We start from the raw sequence: 13,597 nt of genomic DNA on the forward strand, positions 1-13,597 counted from the left end.
ACATTCTCCTGGATGATTGGGAGGACATTTGGGAGGACATTTGGGATGCCATTTTTATTTTTGTGTTACCGGTAGTGAAATGTTTCAACACGTGTATAGTGTAGGGGGGGGCACAAACTTTATTTCAATCCGGGGGGTATGTAGTGTGTAGTGTGTATGTGGTGCAGAAAAAAAAAAAAATGCTTTATACCAATAAAAAAAAAAAAAATGAAGGGGTTAAAAAAAAAAAAAAATGAAGGGGTTAAAAAAAAAAAAAAGGAAGGGGTTAAAAAAAAAAAAGGTCCTGCGCCAAAAATTGAGCACAGATGTTGGTCAGTAACGTCTGTCACTGAACAGCGCTCAAAGGCAACAGGAATTTGATCAAAAAAAAAAAAAAAATAGATCAACCCTGTGCCGAAAAAGATGATCAGTGATGTACGTCACTGATCAGCGCACAGCGGCCACAGGACACCCACAAAATCACAGTGTGTGTAAAAAAAAAAATTAAAAAAATACCCCACAGCACACACACAAAAAAAAAAGGTGATCAGTGATGCGACACTGATTACCAGTGAGGTGCAGCAGGTGCACAACCTTTGGTGCAACTGACAGGTATATATAAAAAAAAAAAAACCTCTGTACCCCCAAAAAAGTTGCTGATCACCTCAGATATAGTGATCAGCACAAAAGGCGGGGACAGCAGACACAAAATTTAGCACTCTCTATCACTATCTCTCTCTATCTCTCTATCTCTCACTATCTAACACTATCTAACACTCTATGACACTGCAGCAGCAGCACTCACAGGTATATCTATATATAAAAAAAAACCTGCGCCCCCAAAAAGTTACTGATCAGTTAATTTATACTGATCAGCACAAAAGGAGGGGGCAGCAGTCAGTTATATAAAAAATATATAGCACAATCTGTCACTATCTCTCTCTATCTCTCTCTCTCTATCTCTCTCTATCTCTCTATAACTATCACACTGCAGCAGCACAAAATATAGCACTCTGTCAGTAGGCCTCTCTCTCTATCTCTCTCTCTCTATCTCTCTCTCTCTATCTATAACTATATCACACTGCAGCAGCACAAAATATAGCACTCTCTGACACTATCTCTCTCTCTATCTCTCTCTATCTCTCTCTATCTCTCTCTATCTCTCTCTCTCTATCTCTCTCTATCTCTCTCTATCTATCTCTATCTATCTCTCTCTATCTATCTCTATCTATCTCTCTATCTATCTAGCTAATACTAATACAGTGCAGCAGCACAATATCACAGTATGGCACAATTATTGCACAGGATCCAGGAAGCAATCAGCAGCGATCAGGTAAGTATTGCAGTATTTCTGGTCAGTATGGCGGCAGGGGGGTACGGTGACCGCACTGCACGCTTTCCAGACCGGAATGGCGTCTGCAGTGCAGTCACCGTTAGTTTAAATCTCCCTCCTTGGCTGTGATTGGTCCGTCGGTCCGACGGACCAATCACGGCCTTTGGGGGCGGGCGGGGTGAGGTGGGGTGACACCAGTGTCACCCTTACACCCCGCGGTGATTGGTGCTGTACTTTACAGCACCAATCACCTCTGATCCCGTGTCACCGGCGAACGTTATTCGCCGGTGACACAGGAAAACGCTGTGAATGGCTGTTCACACTGAACAGCCAATCACAGCGATCGCCGACGGGGGGGCGGCATCGCAGCCCCCCCGGGGCATGCACGGACATGTCTGCTGTCAGGGACAGCAGACATGTTGAAACTGTCACCGCGTCTATAGACGCGGTGACAGTTTAAATCCATGACGTACATTTACGCCATGTGTCGGGAAGTGCTTCCCGACCATGACGTAAATGTACGTCAAATGTCGGGAAGGGGTTAAAGTTGCTGTATGCTGCACCAGGTGCCTTCCTCAGCCGTACCCCAAACGAGGGGTGGCACATATAGGGTCGTTTTAGGCGGCACTCCGACGTCTTTCACAAGAATTATGACCACGCAATTATCATCAAGATCTTTCGAGTTTAATGCTCCTGATGACGAGCATTAAACTCGAAAGATCTTGATGATAATTGCGTGGTCATAATTCTTGTGAAAGACGTCGGAGTGCCGCCTAAAACGACCCTATATATATATATATATATATAAATAAATATACACACATACCATTACACATACATACATACATAACACATGAAAAGCCTGTGTTTGTCCCTCTGCACTCTACTCAGTCCCAGTGCTGCCTCTGATTAAAAACCCTCCCATGACTAGGCTGCTGGTGCTGTTCTCCATGAGCCTGAGAAGCATGTAATGAGCTCCACCAATCAGAGCTCAGCACAAACGTCTCAGCCTCTGCCCTCTTGCCCAAAGTGTCATGGGACTTAGTCAACTCGCAGTAATGCACTGCACACTTGTGCAGTCAGTGTGCCTTGGCTCCCGATGCTCAGCACCATTAATCATTGTCACATTGGCAGATAGGCGAAGCTGCAGCACTACCCCACTCCCATGCACAAAACCTTTTTAGAAATACATGCCACTTACAGGGGGCCCCGAGCTAGAGGCGGGCCCAGGGGTACTGACCCTTTGTGCCCCCATTATAATCCAGCCCTGACCTGACCCTCTACATGAGTAAGAAAATGCTCTGTTCCTGGACTTCTCTGGTAATGTACAGTAGGATTGCCAGCACCTGTGGTGACACACCTTCTTATCAATTACCTAGCTCCTCACAGGTGATGGCAATCATACATTCTCAGGGAGGTCCAGGAACAGAGCATTTTCTCCCTGAGGGCAGGATGTATTAATATACATCGCCGCCCCGATGCTACGCATATGTACTAACATATGCGGCTAGCATCGGGGTGTGGTGACGGAGACCCCCGCGATACCTGTAATGTGGTGTGTGGGGGTCTCCGTCACATCCCAGCGGCTGTCAGTGTCCCCAGCATCTCCTCCTCCCCATGCAGCCGGATGTCCTCCCGGCTGTGACACCTGCTGGGGGAGAAGGAGATCGATGGAGGACGGGAGGGGGGGTCGCGCGGACGGCGGGCTGCGATAGAAGCCCATAGGCTTCTATAGGGTATTGCCACCCAGAGGTGGCGATACCCTGCCCGGTAGAGACGGAGCGGACTGGTAATGGTACATAGGAAAATGCGGTAAAAAACCCATTTTACCGCATTTTCCCTTTAGTACATCCCGCCCTCAGTGAGGTAGGGCTGTGGTTGGTCCTGTAAAATCGCCACCCACATTCAGTGACTGTGGCCAGAGCAGCCCTGAACCCTTCCTTGCCTGTTTTCTCACAACAGCCAGGAGGCTCCTGAAACTTAGGTGGTGCTCCTGGTTACTCGGAATAGCGCGGTAGTGTCCTGGAGCTAAATTGCATAATCGTATTCACTGTCCAACTACCACCATCTGCTGAACAATGCCTGTCATTTTTGCATTGTATTATATATCAGGTATGTGGTCACAATATATGGAATCATGCAGCCAACCTGGCTGCTTCTCCCGGCGGGGCTGGGGATTAAACCGATATGGAGATTCTCATATTCTCAAACATAACCCTTTGAATATGGTGGCACAATGGTTATCTTTGCTGCCTCTTAGAAATTAGGTCACATGCTCAGGCTTGAAATGGCCTATTGGAGCACAGTGGGCCCCACTGCCTGAGGGCTCGTTCCCTACCTATAATGTTAGGTTACAGACTGTGCACTGATGTGGGAGCTGGTCACAACCCCTGTGATAGCTAGGGATTACTACTGCATTGCCCTTCATGCCCAAGTCTGACACTGCATATGCTTCATTACTATCCAATTCCATATATGTGTGGAGTTTGTATGTTCTCCTAGAGTTTGCTTAGATTTCTTGATTGGCTTCTTCCAACAAATTAACCCTAGTGCATGTGTGTACATGTAGTGGGGAACATAAATAATAAGCCTTACTAGCTGAGAGGGGGTGATGTGAATGACTGGCTATTCTTTATTCTTTTTTTTTTGCATGTGACTTTTATTGAAGTAATAAAGTATAATATTCTTTATAATGTGCTGTGTAATATTCTAACTTAAATATAACTTTCGGAATTCCTATTAAGCTCTTGAACTCAAACAATTAAGTAATAATTGAGCAAAGTATTTTTCTTAGCACTTTTTTTAACATTATAAGCAATGTTGCTTTTGCTGACTATGATGAGCTATGATGAAGTATACCACCAAGACACAGGCACATGAGTAACAAATTTCTTTCTCATTTACCATATGCAGGAAAACTAAGTCCTACTTATAAATGTTTACCATTTATTTTGTCTCTTAATATGCATATAACACATAGCGCAGCTGCTCATAAGTCCCACTGGGTTAAAACTGACTGTGATTTGCATCCAATGTTGGTTCTTTATTTCCAATGAACTCTCAGACTTTTAACTGAATTATTTTCTCTGTTCTAAAAACCTGGAGCGCATTTCCCAAAACATGCAGCATCAGGACCAGTTACATTTTGGAATCCCTTCCGTTGCTATGGAAAGCCAGTATTCCCGTACTGATGGAAGGCTGTATTGCACTTACCATGCCTCCACCTCTCCCAGTGGAGTAATTATCAAGGGCTGGCAGTCTGCAAGTGGAAACAAACCATCAATTACATCTATAAGCCAGATCCATTTTAAAAAAGCAGTTATTGAATTAAAAGGCACACACAAACACACACCAAACTTCTTTCTTGTATCTGCTTCACTCCACAGAAAGCACATATATATATATCCATAGAAACTGGATTACTTTAAAAATTAAATAGAAAGCCCCGGGCTGACTTAAGGTCCCCACAGTGACTCAATTTTTGCAAGATACTTTGCTGCTAAGCTCAGTACTCTAGAGAAACCAGGAAAGCAGCTGTACTCAGCTCAAATGCAGATGCAAGGACAGATTTCCTTTATACTAATGGATTTTTCTCTATATGTTTTCAAGTAGATAGGCTTGAAATCTGTGTCATGTAATCAAGGTCAGTGCTTTGTCTTTTGTCTCAAAAACATTTTTGGAGGCAAGTTGATGGTGTTCTCACCGGATCACGGCTGCTAAATTACAAGTTTCTAAACAGAAGTTCAAAACTACTGGAGACCGGGAAAGGAGTTCAGAAAGATGACCAGAGTCCATGCTGATTCTGGGACAGGAGGAATGAAGCAGTTTTTAGAAGGTATGCAAATAATATAAGAGGTATTACATTCATAATGCGTGATTTTGTCTGCTTAGCAAGGATCCCAACATAATAATACAATAATGGATATTTGTATAAGAATTAACTTTTTTCCCCAAAAAATAACAAGGTTTAGATTAGATTAGGAGGAGGTTCAAGCTTCGCAAGTAAGAAGTATGCAGATTTGCAAATATATACAAACACAAAACCATTGGTTATTAGAATAACGTTAGTATTAGGTCAGATTTTTACTGCCAAATGTTTGTGTGTTTGTTTGCTGGTTTTGTGTTTTACACTATCACAGTTATTTTACTGACAATGATGGTACTCCTAGTATTGTGAATACACTAAAAGGAGGCAAGTTGGGTATATTTAGCCACATGGAATATTTTACTCCTATAATAAATTCCATACTGGTAGTTTTCAGTTTTAATCCATTAAGTCAGTTATAATTATTATTATTATTATTATTAATAATTTTTATTATTATATTAACACTTATTTACATAACTCATTATTTATAGTCTGACTTTCTGTACATTGCAATGTCCTTTTCTAATATTTGTAGATTATTATATGTCAAGAAGATCTTTTGTACAGCACTGCCACAAGTATTGGTGCTTTATTAAGTAAACAATAGTAATGAGATGAATGTTCTAGATATCTACAGCACAATAAAAAAAATGTACACAGTGAAGGCACCATTGTTGTGGGTTGAACAAATATTTAGCCTATTATGTGTTCACTCAGGATGATATAACTGGTTCCTATGGTGCATTCTTATTACTCTTGGCTTAGCCTAGAGTACAGCTAGCACTTCTGTGGCCTGGATATATCCTTTAACACTTTGTTATACTGTTAAATGCATACATTGCTGTGACACTGAGCGTGTGTAATACTTAGCGTGTGTAATACTGTGCATGTGTAATACTGAGCCTGCTACCACACACTTGTCTACCTGCTTCTGCACTTATCTACCTGCTCCCACACAATTATCTACCTGCTCTCTACCTGATCCCTGTCTACCTGCTCCTGCACCTATCTACATGCTCCCACACCTATCTACCTGCTCTCTATCTACCTGATCCCTATCTACCTGCTCCGGCACCTATCTACCTGCTCCTGCACCTATCTTCCTGCTCCCACACCTATCTACCTGATCCCTATCTACCTGCTCCGGCACCTATCTACCTGCTCCTGCACCTATCTTCCTGCTTCCACACCTATCTACCTGCTCCCTATATACTTGCTCACTCACACATCTACCTGTTCTCCATGTACCTGCTACCACACCTATCTGCCTGCTCTCGCACCTCTCTATCTGCTCCAAATCTACCTGCTCCCACACATCTATCTGCCTGATCCCTATCTACCTGCTCCCATAAACCAATCTACCTGCTCCAAATCTACCTGCTCCCACACATTTATTTAGATGCTCCCATGCACCTATCTACCTGGTCCAAATCTACCTGCTCCAATACACCTATCTACCTGCTCCCTATCTACCTACTCCCACACACCTACAGTATCTACAGTACCTGCAGCTGCAGCCTGCATAGATCTGTGCTGCATTCCCCCTGGCTGTCCGGACAATTTCTCCATAACTTGCACCTCACTAGTTCGACTTATTTTATGATTATGTTTTGTATTTATTTCTGAGACCCACTTTCCCTGACTCCTATGTAGGTAGCCTTCCCTATGAGGATAGGGCATGGGGATTTCAGGCTACAGAGACATTCTGCCCGTGCTTAATTAAAGCGTTTAGATCCAGACTTTGCATGAATATATTTTAATAAATTACCTTCCCGGGGACTCGAGTCACAGATTTTTGATTTTGTGTGGGAGTGGGAGGGCAAAGGTCAGGAGAATAGCCGGTGCATCCCTTCTCCGGGCTACACTCTAACACGGTGTTGTGGAGGGAAGGCAGTGATGGCAGAGTGCACAGGCTTACCTAGCAAAGGAGCTGTCCAATGTAATGGATCTTCTACACCCATCCATCAGTGCTGCATGTAAGTCTCACTCCTAATACACTTTGTTCCAGTGTAATTACTGTAATTGCTACTTACTGTTTCCACAGACTGTTCAATACCTTTCATAACAACTCTAAAGAGGTTTTTTTCCACTTCAGCAATGTAGGGTATATACAGAGAGTGGCAGTAGAGGGGTTAATGAAATAGTGCACTGTGATCATGCACAGTATGGGCTCTTTCCTGCATGTGCTCTATATGTGATATTACAGTGTTACGGAAAAGGACATTTATTCAATGTTCGTGATGTTGTAGTGTTCATGGTTGTGTACTGTGAGTGTGTGTGTATAATTCTTTAGTTTACAATCAGACAACGAGTATAAATCCATTCCCTCAACTTTGTGGCCGTTTATTTGTTCATTTAAAATAGTGTACAATAAGTTTTAACCCTTTCAGGTCCAACGTCTAGTCAGGATCAACAGCCCAAGCGCTAGCAGCAGATCCACTGGAGAGCCACTTTAAAATAAGAACATTAACATCGTTCTACATTCAATGTAGACCATTTCTGAATAATAAAAAAAATTACAATTAATATAAACATTTAAAACAGACTGTTTGAATTGCAAAAATAAAGATGGACTGCAAAGGGTTAAAGAGGGTTCTATCAGAAATAAAGCAACAATCCATTTTCATTAAAATATGTATGCTCTGTAAATTAGACATACTTAATGTCTGACATCTGATATAAGGTGATACCCAATTAGCTGTCCTTAATTCTACGCAGATAATGGCATAGGCAAATGCAAGGGGGGGTTCCAGTTGCCCAGAAACCCCTCTCCTCTTGTCAAATTGCTCATATTATGACAAAAATAGCAGTGATGTATAATACAAATGGTAACAGAATATCTGACGTAAATGGGGGTAAAAACCTGGGATCCAGTGACAAGCAGTATGGTTCAGAGAAAAGACAGAGACCGACTAATCACACACAAGAAAAGGTGTGAGATTTTAGGAAGGCTGATTTTGTAGAGATGGGAAACTCTGTAATGCTGTGTACACACGGGGGAGATATATTGCTCAGCCATATATGGCTGAGCAATATATGGCTGAGCAATATATTGCTCAGTTTCTACTTTACATCAGCGACCAGAGATGGTCACTGATGAAAAAGAAACTGCCGGGGGGAGCCCGGCAGTGGTAATCAGCTGGTTCCTGCGACCAGCGATCACCACAGGGGCAAAAACGGGAGCGCGCACCCGGCGATATATCGCCGGTGCACACTCCCATTGCGGGCAATATGGTCGCTCAGCGACCATATTTCCCGTGATTTTGCACAAAATCGCCCCTGTGTGTACGCACCTTTAGGGATTCTTTGGCAGAGTGAAGTAACTTGGAAGGAGTGCAGGAGAAGTGGGAAAAATTAAAAAGTGCAATACTATAAGCAACAGAATTTGTGTCCAAAGAGTTAGGAAAAAACATAAGGAAAAGGAAAATAAATAGGTTTTTGTTCAGTGCTGCGCTCTGCCCTTTTTATGGTTGTAAGTGGATTTTAAGTGGTATAGTAGAAATGAAATGACATGCAGATTTTGGGTTTTAAAATGATACTGTATTGGAAACTTTACTAATTACATGTACTTGGTTAAAAGAATGGTAATTGGTAATAATAAATTAAATAAAGAAAATTGAAATAAAGAAAATAAAGAAAAATGTAAAATTCCACTATCTGTGGTATGAAATACAAAACAACGATGTGTGCTCTCAGCACAAACAAAAAAAACACAAAACCAAAATGAAAAAATGCAAAGGAAGTGTTGAAACACTTATTTACAGCATGCATGCGTGTACACGATAATGTTAATGATAGGCTCAGCCAATCCTGGCTTGGCTCTATGTCCATACAATTGTGTCAATGTATCAGTTTGTTGTCACAGAACGGCATCCCGTTAAGTGACAGATGAGCTTCAAGTCCTGCAAAAGATCAATCTTCAGGTACCTCTTTACATTGGTGGCCAGTGGCGGATTGTTTTCGGGGGAAGGTACTCGCTTAATGGTGCGGGTTGCCTGGACTCTGGAGACTCGCAGTCAGTCCACTCGCACCCGGGGCTGCGTGATACACACCGCTCCCTGTGCTGAGGTCTGCCGCCTGATGTTTTCTCCCTGTCTTGGGGGTTTGCAGCGCACCGCTGCGGATACCGGGTAGGTCCGCAACTGTGCCCGCTTCACCCCTCTACGGTCTTCCCGCACTGCTGGGCTTTCCCCTCCCCGTACTCACTTCAGATGACGGCGGCCTCGGTCCCACAATGGAAATGACGCGATCAGTCTGGCGCGTGCACACGCCGGCTGTCAGCGTCTCTGTTTGAGCTTCCTGCGATCTTTTGTTTGCGGTGTCGGTTTTAAAGTTCTTGTCTGTTCCTTCCTCCAACGCGTTTCAGCTATCATGTAGCCTTCTTCTAGAGAGATGTGCAATTCAAATATGTCCGTGGTGGGTTTAAATAACCCTCTTAGTCTTTCTGTCTCTTTTTCATTGGCTTGTGATTACTGACAGATGATTGGATGTTGGGCTAGACTCTGAAAGTGACGTTTTCACAAACCCCTCCCTCCTCCTAATGCTCCCAATCGTTTAATGCAACATGTGTATATTTAATGCAACATATGTAACTCATTCTTTAGTAAATTTTAATTCTGTTTGCTCTTATTTGAATACATTGCTTCTCTTAATTTATTTCTTACAGGTGTTAATTGCACAGGGGTTGTTTTCTGCAGGTGATTAGTTGTTTATTTCTTTCCAACTATGGCTTTCACTTCGTTGTCTAAATTTAGACCCCTCGGTTTCAATGTTTTTAATGTGTACATCCATTTTAGCTTGTTTATTTATTTTGACTAGGTAGTCCCCACCTCGCCAGTTCTGTTGTACTTCCTGAATACCTATGAATTTTAATGATTTTGGGTCCCCATCATGGTAGTCATTAAAATGTTTTGATAAATTGTGTTCGTCATTTTTCTTTTTTATGTTCCGTATGTGTTCACCTATCCTCATTTTTAGTGGTCTAGTTGTTCGTCCCACATACTGTTTTCTGCAACTACATTCCAGCAGATATATGACTCCCTTACTGTTGCATGTGATCCTGTTTTTTATGTTATATGTTTCATTTGTTATAGTTGACATGAAGGTTGGGGTGGGTTTGGTGGATTTTATTTTCTGGTTTAAACAGCCTGAACATGTCCCGCAGTGATAGAATCCTTTGTTTGGTTGTGTTGTTAGTGTTGTTTGAATTTGTTGTTTAGGTCGGATATGGTTGGTCACTAACTTTTGTCTAATGTCCGGGGCTTTCCTGTACACTAGTTTGGGGTGGTCTGGGAGGATGTCTGCAAGAGTCTCGTCTTCCAGCAGTAATGGCCAGTGTTTCTTAAGTATCCCATGTAGTGTGCTGGACTGTTGGGAGAATTGGGTGATGAAAGGGGTTTCTTTGTATGTGTTGTCTCTCTTCTCTTTATATTTTAGGAGGTCAGTCCTGTCTATTTTTTGTACCGTTTCTAGTGCTTGCTCTAATCTGTCACTTTGATAGTTCTTCTCTTTGAATCTTGTGGTTAACTCTGTGCTCTGCTATGAAATCCTCATGTCTTGAGCAGTTTCTCTTTAGCCTTATGTATTGACCCTTGGGTATTCCCTGTAACCATTTTGGGTGATGCCAGCTGCTTGAGAGTATAAAACTATTCACGTCGACTGTTTTTTTGAAAGTTTTAGTGTGTATCTTGGAGTTTTCTACAAATACGTTGAGGTTCAAAAATTCTACATTGTGTTTACTGTATTTGGTGGTGAACACCAAATTATTGTCATTTTTGTTCATGTGGGTTAGGAATTGTGTTAGGGAATTTTCATCCCCTTTCCAAATAAACAGGATATCGTCGATGAACCTATTCCAGAGCACGAGATTCGCCCCGGGTCCGTCACCTCCCCAAATCTTATTGACTTTTTTGATTGGGTGACTAAAGTAATAGATCAAGGTGGGGCTGTAGATGTAGCTTATCTAGACTTTAGTAAAGCTTTTGACACTGTCCCACATCGCAGACTGTTAAATAAACTTGAAAGCTTGGGATTGGATTCTAAGATAGTTGAATGGATAAGAGCGTGGTTGCAGGACAGAAAACAGAGAGTTGTAGTAAAGGGAGTTCAGTCAAAGGAGGGAAAGGTTACAAGTGGAGTACCCCAGGGATCTGTACTTGGACCGGTGCTTTTTAATATCTTTATTGGTGATATTGCAAATAGAATTGAGGGTAAAATGTGCCTTTTTGGTGATGACACAAAGGTATGCAACAGGGTAGACACACCAGGAGGGGTAAAACAAATGATTGAGGATCTAGGTAGATTAGAGAAATGGTCAAGAGAATGGCAACTACAGTTTAATGCCAAAAAATGCTAAATCATGCACTTGGGTCTCAGAAATCCAAAGACTCAATATAGTATAAACGGCACTATAATGGAAACTACTGAGGAAGAGAGGGATCTAGGTGTCACTATTTCAGGGGACTTAAAAGAAGGTAGGCAATGTAACAAAGCAATGAAGAAGGCAAGTCAGATGCTTGGTTGCATAGGGAGAGGTATCAGCAGTAGAAAGAAAGAAGTAATAATGCCACTGTATAGGTCATTGGTACGACCCAGCGGTGTAGCTAGGCAGTGGCGTAAGTTCATACCAGGTGCCTGGAGGCGACAAAGATTGTAGTGCCCCCCACCCCCCACACACACACACACATACACCCAACTACACATACATAGCATAATTGACCCCCAGATCTACAGACAGTACCTGCGACCCATAGATAGCATTGGTTACCCCCCCCCCCATACACTACAGATAGTATTGATGGCTCCCAGATCCTACAGAGAGCACCTGTGACCCCCAGACACTACAGATAGCATTACAGTCACACACATGCATGCATACATACATACATCTATGCATAATTAACTCACATATATAAATAGTCAAACACATGTATGCATACATATACAGTCACACCTACAGTATGCACACACACATTTATACAGTATAATAGTTACACACACACGCACACACAGATATATACATAGATACAGTTACACTCACCATGCTGCCGAAGGTCCTTCCGTTTAGCCCCGCCCCCTTTTCGGACTGCTGCTCTGGAGCCTGCTACTGGCTGTTTTAGAAAACTCTTGGGAGGCTGGGGAAGGGGCTGAGCTGAGATAACCAGCTCCAGCTCCTTCCTGATCTGGCTGCTGTAGAAACTAAAGTAAACTGAGCTTCCAGCAGCAAGGGCTGCTAGGAGCTGTACGAGTTTACTTTCAGTTTCATCTGCAGTGTAGTGTGTCACCATGACCCGGCTGCTGCTGCTGCAGGTCAGATTACTTGTTCTGCCATCCAATAGTTGTGGGCAGCGCTGGCTCCTTCTCTCCTCTCCTGTGACAACTGCAGCAGCGGGTGGTTACCGCTCACTGCAGAAGTCAGTCACAGGCTCTTGGTGTCGGCTCCTCTGTGCCCCCCCCTAGTGGCTAACGCCCGGTGGCCAATGTCTCCATTGCCTCCGGGAGTTACGCCACTGTAGCTAGGTGCTATGGTGCCTGGAGCAAGGACATATTTTGTCGCGCCCCCCCCCCCCCCGGTAATGAATTGGGGGCGTGGCTAACATGTGTTGGCATGTTACATTTGAAAACGTAAAAAATAAGACACTATAAAAGACGCTGTAACGGAATCTGCTGCGCTATATAAGACACTGTAACGGAATCTGGTGCGCTATATAAGACGCTGTAACGGAATCTGCTGCGCTATATAAGACACTGTAACGGAATCTGCTGCGCTATATAAGACGCTGTAACGGAATCTGCTGCGCTGTATAAGACGCTGTAACGGAATCTGCTGCGCTGTATAAGACACTGTAACGGAATCTGCTGCTCTATATAAGACACTGTAATGGAATCTGCTGTGCTGTATAAGACACTGTAACGGAATCTGCTGCTCTATATAAGACACTGTAACGGAATCTGCTGCGCTATATAAGACACTGTAACGGAATCTGCTGCGCTATATAACACGCTGTAACTGAATCTGCTGCGCTATATAACATGCTGTAATGGAATCTGCTGCGCTATATAAGACGCTGTAACGGAATCTGCTGCGCTATATAAGACACTGTAGCGGAATCTGCTGCGCTATATAAGACACTGTAACGGAATCTGCTGCGCTATATAAGACACTGTAACGGAATCTGCTTCTCTATATAAGACACTGTAACGGAATCTGCTGCGCTGTATAAGACACTGTAACGGAATCTGCTGCGCTAAGACACTGTAAAGGAAGCTGCTGCGCTATATATAACATGCTGACAGCTGTAAATAAAGATAAATTAATAAAGATAGATAAATATATATACAGCAGAAATAAAGATATATACAGCACAGCAGGCCAGGGCAGCAGCAGAAGCCAGAGATTCACTAACCCACCCCACCCA

At 43.0% G+C, this 13,597-nt stretch overlaps 1 protein-coding gene across 1 annotated transcript in view; it reads left to right on the forward strand.

Annotated features, from left to right (window-relative positions):
* Nucleotides 1-4,670: 4,670 nt before the first annotated feature.
* The window catches only part of LOC146072557 (protein shisa-like-1a), a 73,673-nt gene continuing 64,746 nt past the window's right edge, over nt 4,671-13,597 (forward strand). The window contains exon 1 of the mRNA XM_083179775.1: nt 4,671-5,147. The gene's annotated coding sequence lies outside the window, so the exon portion shown is untranslated. The remainder of the gene's footprint in view (nt 5,148-13,597) is intronic.

The sequence above is a fragment of the Crinia signifera genome, chromosome 4 (assembly GCF_055691185.1).
Source record: "Crinia signifera chromosome 4, ASM5569118v1, whole genome shotgun sequence".
In the NCBI taxonomy this organism is placed as follows: domain Eukaryota; kingdom Metazoa; phylum Chordata; class Amphibia; order Anura; family Myobatrachidae; genus Crinia; species Crinia signifera.